At 36.6% G+C, this 15,217-nt stretch overlaps 1 non-coding gene across 1 annotated transcript; it reads right to left on the bottom strand.

Annotated features, from left to right (window-relative positions):
- Window positions 1–13,708: 13,708 nt before the first annotated feature.
- Window positions 13,709–13,815, bottom strand: LOC127813804 (small nucleolar RNA R71). Its single transcript, XR_008026210.1, has one exon. It is a non-coding gene; the product is annotated as a small nucleolar RNA R71 (small nucleolar RNA).
- Window positions 13,816–15,217: the final 1,402 nt, after the last annotated feature.

Raw genomic sequence — 15,217 nt, 5'->3', positions numbered from 1 at the left:
ATTAAAGAAGACTAAGGGCTATGGATTGTGCTTCTTCCAATGGTCAAGATTTATTCTCAAAAGTAAAGGAGAAATGAAAGGCTAGGATCAAGTCTTGCAATTGGGAATATCAAGGCTAGGAAAATAAATCAAAAAGAAAAGAGAAAAGAAAGTGTATAAAAAGGGAAGTGGACCTTCAAGCTCAAGTTTTTCCATTTGAAGAGTCTTGAGAAAGAAAAGAAAGGAAGATGGAGGAAGTCTTCCCTTTAGCCATTTGAAGGAAATAAAGAGGAAGGAAGAAGAGAGAAAGAAGAAGAAAAAGGAGAAGAAGAAATCCAAGAAGCCTAGAGGTAAATGTTACATAATTTTCTTGTATTTCTCATTTTAAAGGATCTCTTTATAATCCTAGGTTTGTTTTTCATGTAAGGAGTTTGAGGAAATTAAAGAAAGTGATTTTGGAGGCTTGAAGTTGTTGGAAACTTGAAGATCCATGGAGTATTGAGGTAAGGGGAAAGCCCCAAGTGGATGGTGGCTAGCATGACTTTTGTATGCATTTTAACATTTTGTGCTTGCTTTGCATATGCTTGTGTGTATGAGACTCATGGCCATGAAATTGTGTGTTGGGATGGGAATGTTGAAGCCTTTAACCTTGAGGGTTGAGGCATTGAAACCCTAGGCACTTGCATATGGCATTGGCATCTATATTGTTAATTTCCATACTTTATGTCATTGCACCCTTATTGAGCTCTTGGAGCTCATGAGGTTTATTTGACCTCTTGTAGGTATTGAAGCATGCTATGGAAAGGTTTGGCAAGACAAGGAGGCTTGAGCATGAAGACATTTGAATATTTTTTTCTAAATGTTGAAATTTTTGCTTAATTTGTATATGCCTTGTGTAAGGATTTCTTTAAGCCCAAAGAGTACATTTTGACGTGTATATATGGAAAGGAAATTCTGGAGAATTTGGGCATTTTTGGGGTGTTGGAAAGTTGGAACTTCAAAATAAGGGAGTTGCTGGAAAAAATTGGGGGGGCAATAGGTCAGCAGGCAGCAGGGGGCGCGAGCGCGAGCGCGGCAGGCGCGCCGGAGCGGGCGCGCGGCTGCGCAGACGCGCGCGGGGGCGGGGGCGCGCGCGGGCGCGGCAGGCGCACGGCCGCGCGGCCAGCGTGCGCGGCTAGCCCGCGCGGCCGGCCCGTGCTGCCGCTGCTGGGCCAGCCCGCGTGGCTGCGGGCCGCGGCCGCCCCAGGCGCGCGCGGCCGGGCCCAGGGAGGGCCCAGCCGGCCTTGGGGCCCGCGCGCGGAAAAAAATAAAAAAGGGGGGGGGGGGAAATTTCAAAAATTAGGGGAATAAAAGGGGAAATAATAGGGCCCAATTTTGGGAGATTTTGGGCTATAGAAGAAATTATAAAATCCCCGAAGGAGTCCCCGAGCGATGAAGTGTTGGAAAAATTGGAGGATTTTTCTGAGTATGAGTTTTCCCCTTAGTCTAGCCCGGTGTTAAGAAGCATCTTGAAGCCCTTGGGCGGTGTAGCGGGTTATTTCTTCATTCATAAGAAACTCGCGAGGCCCTAGGTTGTTTTATGGATCTTGGGTAAGCTAAGGGCCAGACGAAGCCTAGTTCCCACCTAGGGCGTTTCTTCTTGAAACATAGTCTGCCCTTCATCTCAGACCGGGCAGGTGAACAGTTCGGGTAATTGTTCACTAGTAACTCCCGTAAGTGGGAGCGGGGCGTTACACCCGCACTCACTTGCTTAAGGTCATATGCTCCTGCGCCCAGGCCTGCTCAAATGAAATTAGCCTCTTGAAAGAAAAAAGTCTCCCGAAAGAAATGATTCTCTCGAAAGAGATGAGTCTCCCAAAAGAAATGATTCACTCAAAAGAAATGAGTCTCCAGAAAGAATGCCTCTCAAGAATGGGTGTGTCTGAGATGTGAGGCTTTCGAGAAGAGATAGTATTCTTCCAAGAAGGATATTGATGGCTTTAAGGAAGGATGAAGCTCTTTCGGTAAGGTGTATTGACATCTTCCGGAGAGAACTGGTGAGTCTCTCGGGAAGAATTAGATTTAGCTTCAAGAAAGGATACAATCCTCTCGAGAAGGAATAATATTTTGATTGCCTTTTTTCGTATCACTATTAACACTAACAAAAGGGATTCGAAGGATCGCAGGGGATGCTCACCCGCAAAGACCTTCTGATGCTTAAGTCAGTACCTGAAGCAAGCAATTAATTACCCGAAAGAAAATAGTGAGAATACTCTCAGTCTCTCCAATTTACCAGATGTTGAAAAAATGATCCCCTTGCTGAGAATACTCTCAGTTCTGTAGTGAGAATACTCTCAGTCTCTCCAATTTACTAAATGTTGAAAAAAAGTGTTCCAATGTCGGAAAGAGTTTCAATGTGTCATCTCAATCTCACGACACTAATTTTGGCATAGTTATCGAGTTAGTGAGTTTGATTAGTTCATGACTCTCACTCGATCGGGATGATAACTGATAGAGGGATTATAGTACATGGGAATCGAAAGACCAAATAGGTTCTATTCTGAAGTAAGACTTCATTACTGGTAGGATCGCCCTGACATAATGCTAATTGTCACTCAGGATTTTTCAGGGTACATCGAGGAGATGGAGAGATCTTCGTTGTGGACCAAAAGTGTTTGGTCAACATCAACGAATTTGACGTGTCTTGATTGTTACTTAGTAGTGAACCTAAAAGGTGTAACACCCCATTTTTTCCAAGCATGCGCTAACCTGAGATTTTAGGAATATTTTTTTTTTTCAACGTACACTTAACGTAAATTATTCCCTAATAATCCCATTCTACCTTCTCAGCATATCAAACTCAATAATCAATAAGCTAAGACAAGTAATATCATCATAAATGTAGAAGTAAGATCGAAACCTCAAATGATACATAACCATGATGCTTTTATTTATAACATAGAAATCGTATCATCATTTAACATCGCAACTTCTAACAAAATACATAGAGACTCATCTCTCAAAATAACAGCTGAATACCTCAAACATAGTCGAAACGTACTAAAGATCACCTATGTAACAATAACTACATCTCGATAACCTCTTTTTTGTTGGCGCTGCTGCTTTCACCTAGAACGTTTGAATATGCCAGGGACATAGTCCAAAATAGATGTTGAATCATCTAAGTGAATGTTCAAAACATTTTCATGAATGTATGCAAGACTATGAAACAAATTAACCTATGCCGGCATGTCCTAGCCCAAGAGAATCCTACACAGCTCTTAACCCATACCATAGGAAAAGAGCAATCTCTCTACAAGCGACATAATCACATTGACGCATTGGCATAACACAATCTTATTTAAAAGGGGAAACATTAACGGATCTTTCCGATATCTTGAGAATAATTGTTACCACTCCTACCACGGGAGGGTCAATATCAACGAAGGAACCCATCTTACCACAATCACGTCGGAGATTACATTCCCACTAAAAAGCATCCCGGAAACACTACCCATTTCCAACATACATGCCAATGCCATAATCACAACATGTAATGATGTATTACATAAAATGACATTTTAATGCACGTATTTCAATGCACATGTATGTAAACATTTTGGATGAACCATCCACATGAAATCAACCCATCACAGGTCAAACCATTTGAAATCAACCATTCACATGCTCAAACCATTTGAATGAAACCAAATCAAGTATTTCAATGAGAACACTCACATGAAATCAACCAAAAACCATTTGCTTGAAAACAAACCAGGTATAGGGTTGAACCACTCATAATAAGCCAAGCTTTTAAGTAGGAACACTCATAATATAACCAAGCTTTGGTTAGGAACTCTCATAAAAAAACCATGTTTTAGTAAGAAAGCCACTAATCTTAAAGGTTTATATTTGGAAGTTATTGTTTATAGCAAGCGGGCTCAGGTTTTTGTAGAAAACACGCGTTTTCATAAACCAAACCTCCAATATTTTTACATAGGGTTGAAGGGCATTAAATGGGGAGCATAACTGGAAATTTCAAGGTAAGAGGGCCCCACACACGCCCTCACGGGCCCTGGGAATGTGACCCATGCTCCTTCATGTGCAGCCCTTTCTCGGCGCGTGTATCACACGTGCCACCCCTATGTTTCACAACAACTCTGCCTTTTTTTGGTTTTTCGGCCATAACTTCCTCATTTTAACTCGAATTCAACCCCCGTTTGAACCTACGAGTCCCTCTCTTCCCAATCTATAGGAATATTACAAAAAAAGAACTTACCTTGCCATTTTTCTAAATATTTGGTTAGAACTCTGACGAAGACTTGAAACTCCAGCCAGGCCCGTTCTCTTTTGCTTCCCTTCCGATTCCTTCCCTTTTTCTTGTAGAATTTTCTCCCCTCTCTCAAGAATAAGATCCTCACCTTAGAAGACCTCAATTATAAAACTCAATTGGAATGATTTGTGAACAACCCCATGGCCTTATTTATAGATTTCTCAGACTAATTGTTAGAACGGGTAGGTGCTATGGCACACACTAAGAGGGGGGTGAATTGGATATTTTAAAAAATCTTGATAGGACTTGAAATCTTTTTGACCCAATTGAGGTTTTAGTGATTTAAAACATTAAACATATGAAATGACAAATATAAAGCTCAATGAATGTAAAAGCAGGAAGGATAAATGACACAAAGAATTTATAATGGTTCGGCTTAAATCAAGCCTAATCCACTACCTTAGCTCCCACTAAGGATTTTGAACCAATTCACTAAAACCTCCTACTTACACAAGTAGGCCCTCTAGCTACACAAGCTAGGAAATACAACCTTTTACTTAAACCAAGTAGGCCCTCTAGCTACATAAGCTAGGAATTACAGCCCCTTACTTCAACGAGCAAGTCCTCTAGCGCAAAGCTGGGAAAATAAGAATGATACAAATGTAAAGAGAAAAGCTAAGAGTTAACGCTCTTAGTTACAAGTTCTCTCACAATGAAACAAGGCTTAATAATAAATTTATAATGATAGAACAACGAAGCCTTGGAGAAAAAAATACAACAGTGAAAGCACAAATATTATAAGCTCGAGTAAAAATGATTTGAACTCTTTAGATCAACTCGTTCCCATCCATTAGCCTTCTCTTGATCATCCATGACTTGTATTTATAAGCTTCCCAAGAGATTGAAGAGAAATGTAGCCGTTTGTGACCGTTGGGATTGAAAAACTAGCCATTGGAACCTTTCTGCAAAAGATATAGTCGACAGAAGAAAATGCATAGTCGACTATTTTTACAAGTAAAACAAGACATAGTCGACAGACAAGAAGGCATAGTCGACAATCTTATAACACAAATTTTTCATAGTCGATAGACACAAAAACATAGTTGACAGATGCAAAAATATGAAGAGGATTTTGAATTTTATGAACAAAAATAGTCGACAGATGAAAAGCCATAGTTGACTATCCTTACATGATAGTCGACAGATCCAAAAATAGTCGACAGAAGCCTTAAATAGTCGACATATCAAATCAGCATAGTCGACTATCCTTATGCATAGTCGACTATCTTTAATAGCATAGTCGACTATTTTCAGGCATAGTCAACAGAATGAACCACATAGTCGACTATCCATTTTGAAAAAATGAAAACTTAACATATCCTCATTTCAATTCTTTTGAAAGCAAGTTGAGATAATTAAAAACATATTTATTTTGAATCTAAACACACTCAACCACACTTCAACATTTCTCCTATATAAATTTTCATAACTTTGCTTCAAGGAGATTTAAAGATTGTTTTTCACAAACTTATCCATAAATATTTACTCATAAAGATTTAGAGATTGATTTTCATATAGTCATTATCAAAACCACTATTTTATTATCCAAGAGTAAAATATCAAATCACACGTCGCCACATGCCCCTAGATAAGCTTTGGACTCTAAAGTGATCCAAAGCTAGAATGCAATGTTGTTTGAACTCCAAAATGATTCAAAACTATATTGGAATAAGTTTTGAAATCCAAAGTGATTCAAAGCTATATTGGAATAAATTTTGAAATCCAAGCGATTTATTTATGCTAATACCCCAAACTTCTTCCAAATGACATTTTGGCCTTTGTGTCAAGTCCTCAAGTTTTGATATTTTACCACATAAACCCCCAAATTTCATGCTTCACAATTGACCTAAGGAATTTGGAAAAATAACATTTTTAACCCTTTTTTGACTGGATAAGATATTTTACCACATAAATCCTTTTGTTTCTTCTCGAAACTACTTAAGGGTTATTTCTTCTGCTAAATATGAACCTACTTAGGGTTCTGTTGACTTCTCGAAAGTCCCTTACGATCATTTGGTTTCTCAACCTGAATCATAGTTGTACCAAAAATATCTCTGATCCAATTTCTCTCTATGCCATAAATCTTATCTCGGGACGCTCGTCGACCACATAACTTTTTCCTTAGATATATAAGCTCCAGGGTACTCCCTGTAGTTGATTCAGTCACACATTCAGGGTATTTTGATATCCATTTTCCACGAAATTTCATATTTCCACCAGAACACTCATTTATAAAATTTTTGGGTATTACATTCTCCCCCCTTAAAGAAATTTCATCCTCAAAATTTTCACTTGACTAATCAAATAACTAATGCTACGCTCAGCTTATTATCTTGCTTCAAATGATCCTACTCGAACCAAAGTATAGCCATTGGGTTTTCCCTCAAGTCAATAGATACTACTTTTAACCTAAACATCTCAATCACACCTCATCACATGTCCATTACTTATCAGGTGCAACGTGTGTTTTTTTTTCACAAAATTTCCTATTGTAGTTTTTCACGGTGGCCACATGTATCCTCAAAATGATCTATATCCTTTTCAAATCATACTTGATCCTAACTCCCAAAATATTTTCCTTGTTAACAAGATCTGTATGCTCTTAACGTCTTAACTTCTGGTGTGCTAAACCTTAAGCCTTAATCTTTAACCCTAAACCTAATTTTCAAGTTTACCTTTATGTTAATGCATATGCCAAGATCATGAATGCACAAAGATCTACTTGAATAAAATTAGTGTACCTTTTTTCATTGTCGAGTAGGTATTTTCATCCTCTTTTGTCAAGCAATAAACTCGTCCAGTGTGAGGTTCTCGTGTTTCATTTACCTTCCCAAGTTACTCTATCTTTTGTCTATTCGGACATTCACTCATGTAATGATCAGGTTAATTTCACAAGAAACATGTAATCCCCATTCAATTCCAGATTAGAGATGTCTCTTTGTTCTTGGGGCAGTCCTTTTTCTTATGTCCTTTTCTGCCACATGCATAACATGTGATATCCCCTTGAAGACAAATTTTCCCTAGGTGTACTTTTTGCATCAAGGACACAATTTTCCATCTTTAAAATTCTTCCCTCTCGACTTATGCTCCATGCCTTTTGAATCTTTTTTCTTTTCATCTGATCTTATCAATCCTACACGCAATAGGTTCGTCTCAGTGGTTAGACTATGCAATCAGTGGTGGTCTTGATTGTAGAAAACCCTAGCTAGGGTGCACTTGATTAAAAAGTGTTCAATGTCGGAAAGAGTTCCAATGTGTCTTCTCAATCTCACCACACTGATTTTGTCATAGTCATCTAGTTAGTTAGTTTGATCAGTCCATGACTCTCACTCGATTTGGGATGATAACTGATGGAGGGATTATAGTACACGGGAATCGAAAGCCCAAATAGGTTCATTAATATTCTGAAGTAAGACTTCATTACTAGTAGGATCACCTTGACATAATGCTAGTTGTCACTCAGGGTCTTTCAGGGTACATAGAGGAGATAGAGAGATCCTTATTGTGGACCAAAAGTGTTTGGTCAACGTCAAAAAATTTGACGTGTCTTGATTGCTACTTAGTAGTGAACCTAAAATTCACATGCATATCTGGGTGTGATGGTTACCGTTAAGAGTTAACGGATCAAGTTCAATAATCAAATTAATAAGGAGCAATGTCAAGAGTTGATAGGCATACCATTAAGAGTTAATGGGGGCCTTAGTGTCATTATGAGATAATAAAAATGATATTAAGAGTTAATAGCGGGCCTAGATGTAATTTTGGAAAGTTTGTGACAAGGAGGACATAACTGTTGACAGTTTCTGTTGATGGCACTGGCAAATTGCATGATCGTTTGTCGTCTTCTATAACAAAAGGGTAAGGCACATGGAAAAGGCAGACGAAGGGAGAACAACGTGCATCCTTCTGGTCTTCTCCTTATCCCTAGCCCAATTTCCATGTCTCTTGTCTCTAGTGAGGATGATTTGGGCGGTTCGGGTTTTGGGTGTTTGATATATAAGCCAAAAAGAGAGAGATTAAAAAGATTGCAATTGTTGCATTGAACCCTCTCATTTTTTCCTCATTTTTTGCTATGCATTATAGAGAAAAACACTCTCCCATTGCTCATCTATTTCTCAACTCCTTGTTCCACCATTGCAATAGCAACCCAAGCAAAATAGTGAGGCTATTTTGATTATTGGGTTTCTTCATTTCGGACCCATTCTATTTTTTCCTTAATCTACCTTACTCTCTCTGTCTAGCACAAAGAGAAAGTATTGGGATTCACCATCTTGTTGGAGCGTGGACTTGATAGGCCCCTCGTATTTTTAGGGGACGATTTGGTCTAATTGAAGGAGTTTCGGGAGCTGTCTTTGGAGCAAGGAGTTGTTTCCATTGGGAGTATTTCGACATTTACATCAACATTCAAGTGTTGAAAGGTATACCCACTAAACCCCCTTTGGCATGGCTTATTTGTTTTTTATGCATATGGACATTGGAAACGGGTCTTGCAAGGTGTTTTCGTTCTTGTTTCCACTGCTATCTTTGATGTTTTCGAAAATGGTTTTTCAAAATGGCCTAAACCCTTGCATTATTACATCTATTAATGGCGTTCCTCATCGGTGGTATCAGAGCCTTGGCTCATTTCAATGTCCTATGCATTTGTTGTTATGATTTGCATGAGTTTTAGGAGAGTCTGCTAACTATTTTTGGAGTTGCAACATCTAAGTGTTGATAGTGTATGCTGGAACTGTCGATAGTTCTAGGCATTTTCCTTTATGGACTATCGACAGTAGGTAAAAACTATCGACAGTTTAGAGCAAACTAAAACTGTCGACAGTCTATGATGAAATTGTCGACAGTTACTAGCACTAGCACAGTTTTGATGTTTTGAGTTTTTCGATTATTATTTCGATGCAATGAGATTACTATGATATAAAACTGATTAATGCTCATGATATGAGATATTAGTGACCCAAAAAATGATGCATATCACATTAACAAGATGATTAATTAAAATCTTCATAATATTCAATGAGATTGAAATGGGAGGGTGATCATGAACTTACACAATGTGATTATATGGATGTATGTATGAATGGATGAATGATTATAGGTATTTGATGGTCTGTAATAATTAATTTTCATTATGTTTTTGGGGATGTAATGAGACATAAGTCTCATTGTAATTTCATTTTAGTAGGAAAAATGTATAGTACCAATTTCTTGTAAAATGAAGGAGCTATCAAGAGTTGGTGACCCAAGGAGCAAAAAGGCCATAAGGAGATTTCCCATGAGATGGGTGTTGCCCACTTTATGCATGATTCCCTAATGATGCTATTGATTAAGTCCAAAGGCTTGAATTTAATCAATTAACTAAAAGTCCATGATCACCCCACTTTGTATGCTTAAGTTTATTTATGTATGAGATACATAAAGGAAAATTTGAGGCATGTGCAAAGTGAAACCTTAAAAATAAATTAAGAATTTATGTTGTACGCATATGAAGTTCATTTGTGTATGAGCTACATAAAGGAAAAACTTAAATGCATGTTCAAAGCGAAAGATTCTCCTAAAAATAGATTATAAATTTATTCTGTATGTGATGAGTGCATAATTTCATATATTTATTTCCCTTACATATGGTCTCTTGGGTGAGCTTTATTCCTTATTGTGTTGATTTATACTTATTTTTATGGTTAAGGCAATTTTGGATAGGTTAGAATAAATTGGGTTTTTACTTAGAAAATTTTAGCTTTTTAATATTTTGACCTTTTGGGCTTCTTTCAAATTTTTTAACATGTTAAGAGTTCAAGAATGATGAGGAGTTAATTTTTCTAAATCTTAATAAGTTATATCCCTATTTTTTATCTTATATTAATGTTTAATTTGAATAATTATGCACATTATGTACTATTGTCAGGATGATATGAAGAAATTGACATTTGCCGAGAAATTGAAGATGTTAAAGAGTCAATCGGATGACCAACGTTACTACTCAAAATCTAGTGCAATTGGGTCAACTATTCAATGGAGTCCAACCAAAGGAAGGCCTAAGCATTTTAATTCTAAGGAAGGCCCAAGCATTTTAATTCCGAGGAAGGCTCAAACATTTTAATTCCAAGGAAGGCCCAAATCCAACATAAAGAAGACCCAAAACCCAATCTGTAAAAATCTATTTTTTATTTTTATTTTTTAAATATTTATTTTATGAGTGCTTCTTTAGATGTGTCTTTTAGCTAAAATCCATTTAACTTTAGGTGTGTATTTTAGTTAAAATCCATTTAACTTTAGGTGTGTGAGTGCCCATTAGATATAATTATGTCTAGTTGAATAATTGAAATTGTGTTGTTTGTATTGCATCTTGTGGGTTATAAATAGATCACTTGGTTGCACTTGTAAGGGAATTATTATTCTTGAATCAAAGCTTAGTTGTTTTCAAAGAATTTTCTCTTTGAGAATTGCTCTTGTTCTCTCTTCTTTTCTCTATTGTTTTCTCTTGTGACCTTACTTTCTTTCTTTCTTCTCTTGAATTCTTATGTCATTTATTGTTACTTAATTATGCATCGCCTAAATGGCTGGTTAATTTCTACTATTTTAATTTATGTCATTTAAATTCTGTTATTTAAATTACGCCATTTAAATTCCTGTCAATTAACTTTCAAATGGAGATGAGTAGCTAAATCCAATCTTGGGTTAAGGCAAGGACAGTGTCCAACGTCAATGATTCCCAAAGAAAGCTACGCTTTAAATGAGTGACATTAATTTAAATTTCATTATGAGTGTATATTAATTATTGAGAAATCACTAGGTTTGGATTGGAGCATAAGCCTAACTTAGAGCTTTCATGCCACGCATGGGAGTTACTAGAACTGGAAACGCTATCATACCCAAACCCGAATGATTAATTTAGTTATTTTGTGTATTAATTGCAATCGGATTTATGTTAGTTGCTTAAATTAGAATCCCACATATCATGTATGGGGGTTGCTTAAACTAGAACTATCATCATATCTAATTGCATTTAGTAACAAACCCTCATATCTGAAATTAAATTAATGTTGCTAATCTTTTCTGCTAAAAATTGGGGATCAACGGGTTGGTGCTGAAATTGTCTTAACTCAAGTGCTATCCAATTTCATATTCTCATATTTAGCATTTATTTCAACTTCTGCCTTGCTTTATTTCCTAGTATCTGTTATCTAAAAAATCCATAAAAAATCTTGTTACCAATTCGTTCAAAATGCGTGTGCGTGTGTGTGACATTCTTTTTCTTTTGCCATAAATAAATCTCTCAGTGGATAACCTGGACTCATCCAAAAAATACAAATTTAAATTTGGACTACAACTGCACTCGTACACTGATGAGTATAAGCCTCTCACCAAAATAAAGAAAAAAATATAAAAGTTTTATTGTGTTTTTTTTATTGTGTAAAATTATAGGGTGAGAGTGCAACAGAAGAACATGAATGAGGTCTTCAGAGCTTTTGTAGAGGACTTATTGGGGCTTCTAGAATGGTATTATTTGTCCAAATTCGAGTTCATTTGGGCCTTTAAACATTGCTTCAACGTTAGGGGTGAAAAGCTGGGCTAAATCCTAATCGGATTAGAATTCTACACGAACACTTAATATTTAAAAGGCCATAACTTGAGCTTCAGATGTCCAAATCGAGTGATTCAAAAGCCTAAATTTATCTACACATTTTGAAATACAATTCTTATGAGGGGACGAAGCCTAAAACGCTCGTTCTATTACCCAAAATGGGCTTGAAAGTTATGGGAGTCTAAGAGCCCTAATTCTTTTACTGATTTAGATTCTTTGTTGGGGGGATATTTAAAGTCTTGATCCAAGCTCGAGAAGGAGGACATCCAGAAAGAAAAAGAGGCAGAGAAGCACATCCAAGAGTAGGAAGAAGCATCCTTTTCATATTTTCTCTTCTTTTTGTGTTCTTTCTCTCATTATATGTGGCTAAACTTTGGTTTTTCGATAGAAGGATATTTTGAAGCCATGGTGAAGAACACTGTGAGATCTTTCTGATTTTATTTGAATCTAATTTTCTCTTGAATATTCATGTATCTTTTGATTTTAATGTTTAAGATTGTGTGTTTTAATTGCATAGACGACCGCTATTCAATTCTTGATGCATGATGAATTGCTAACTTGAATACCAAATCCGTAATTGTTTGGTCTTTCTTGCATAAGTAGCAACTAGGGTTGGTGATTATGGACAAGTTTTCATTCAATCCCTAGGGAGTACATGTGCTAAATTAAATAAACCAAGCTTGAGTGTTTATTGTTCAGATTTGGTCTTGTTTCTACAAAGTTTAATGCTTCATTTGAATTAAATTCTAGAGAGTTTGTTCTAGGATTGTTTGAAGGTAAGGGTAAATTGAAGAGCTTGTTTTAATTAACTAAGAAGTAAGGGAAACATTGAATGAACATAGCTTGTTGTTCTTTCTAAGGCCAAGTATTTAAGGAAAATTAGTGACTTTGGCATCAATGATCAGTGTCATAACCGTTGGTGGATAAATCCCTTCTACCAGAACTGTTTCTAGTGATTACTTTAATCTTTTTACATTATGATTTACCTAATTAATTTAGAATAATATTTTATTTTTAATTATTTAAATTTCAAAATACAAACCCTATAACTGTTTCTTCTATTTATTTTAATTTTTCAAAGGAATAGATCTAATCAATCCCTGTGGATACGACCTTGCTCATCACTATCACAATTTACATTTTTAAGAGCAGGAATTTATTATTTGTTGGATTCGACACCTATCAAATTTTTGGCACTGTTGCCAGGGATTGGTGTCGAGTAGATTTATTCCTTTTATTTTTAATGAATTATTTTTTGTTTTGTTTTGTTTGTTTGTGAGCCTTATGTGTTTTCAAGTTTATGACCAGATCTTCTCATCAAGGTGAATTGAAATTTGACTTGGAAATTGATAGAACTATCCATAGGGTGAGAAGAGAAGCTAAGTAAGTTTCAATAGAACAGGCTTCGGGAATAGTATCAGGCATCAATATAGCTTCGAACACTTTTTCAAGTCCATCTAGTGATTTAGAAGAAGAGAAAGTCATGGCCGTTAATAACAGGACATTAAAGGAGTTGGCTGCTCCTGATTTGAACCAACAGTCTTTATGTATTGAGTACCCTAATTTAGATGCTGCTTTTGAATTAAAATCAGGACTCATACATTTGTTGCCTACTTTTCGTGGTCTTGCAGGTGAGGATCCTCATAAGCATTTGAAAGAATTCCACGTGGTGTGTTCAAGCCTGAAACCACAAGGAGTGACTGAAGAACAGATCAAATTGCATGCTTTTCCTTTCTCGTTGGCCGATATAGCAAAGGCCTCCAAGTTCTGTAACTACATGGACAGGGATGGTTAGATTGTTTCTTGATAAATTTTTCCCTGGTTCACGAGCTGCTAGCATCAGAAGAGAGATATGTTGAATAAAGCAAAAAGATATAGAAACCCTTCATGATTATTGGGAAAGATTTAAAAAATTGTGTGCCAGCTGTCCTCAACATGGAATTTCTGAACAACTTCTCATTCAGTATTTCTATGAAGGGCTACTACCTATGGAGAGGAAAATGATGGATGCAGCTATTGGAGGTTCTATAGCGAATAAAACCCCTAGTGCTGCTAAAGATTTAATTTCCATCATGGCTGCTAGCTCACAACAGTTTAGATTCAGAAAAGACACCCCTTTGAGAAGGGCGAATGAGGTAAGTATATCTTTCCTTAAAAATCAAATATCCAATCAAAGTTCTCTTGTTCAACAATTGGCCGTAGGAAATTTACAACATGTGGAAGCTTGCGGTATTTGTGTTGCTACTGGTTATCCAATGGATATGTTTCCTACACTTCAAGAAGATTGTTTAGAGCATGCCAATGCAGTTGGAGGATTCATAGGCCCACCACAAAAGAAGTACGATCCTTATTCAAATACCTACAATCTATGGTGGAGGGATCATCCCAACTTCAGTTATAGAGAAAGACCATAATTCCAACATTACTAGCCTACACCACATATTCCACCACAACAACCTTCTTCAAGTTCAGGTATGTCTTTAAAAGAAATTGTTAAATCACTTGCAACTAACACAAAACAATTTCAACAGGAGACAAGAACAAGCATCAAGGAATTGGAGAATCAAATTAGTCAACTAGCAACATCAGTGAGCAGGCTTGAAGCTCAAGGTTCTAGGAAATTGCCTTCCCAAACAATTGTAAATCCTCGAGAAAATGTAAGTGCCATTACGTTGCGAAGTGGAAAAGAAATTGACATCCCTATTCAGAATCCTACAGATTTAGCTAAGAAGACTCAAAAAAAGGAATCAGAAAATGAGGCGACAATCTCTTCTAAGGTAATCTCTCAAACAATTGTGCATAATTCTGATAAACCTAATCCTCTTCCTTTTCCTAGCAGGTTATCTAAATCTAAAAAGGAAGATCAAGAAAATGATATCTTGGAGATTTTTCGAAAGGTAGAAGTGAACATTCCTTTATTGGATGCCATTAAGCAAGTCCCAAGGTATGCAAAATTTCTCAAGGAAATGTGCTCCAACAAGAGGAAGTTGAAAGGTAATGAGAAGGTAAGTATGGAAGAGAATGTTTCAGTCATCCTTCAAAAGAAATTACCTCCCAAATGCAAGGACCCATGTATGTTCACTATCCCTTGCAAAGTAGGTAATGATAGGATTGAGAAAGCAATGTTAGATCTAGGAGCTTCAATAAATGCCATGCCTCTTTCTATTTATTCATCTTTGAATATTGGTTAATTGAAAGAAATAAGCGTGATTATTTAACTTGCTGATAGATCTAATGTGTATCCTGAGGGAGTTCTTAAGGATGTTTTAGTGCAAGTTAATGAATTGGTTTTTCCTGCTGATTTTTATGTGCTTAACATGGAAGAAGATGACTCATCTAATCTA

Source organism: Diospyros lotus, chromosome 11 (genome assembly GCF_014633365.1).
Source record: "Diospyros lotus cultivar Yz01 chromosome 11, ASM1463336v1, whole genome shotgun sequence".
Classification (NCBI taxonomy): domain Eukaryota; kingdom Viridiplantae; phylum Streptophyta; class Magnoliopsida; order Ericales; family Ebenaceae; genus Diospyros; species Diospyros lotus.
This window is presented reverse-complemented; position numbering and strand designations above follow the sequence as displayed.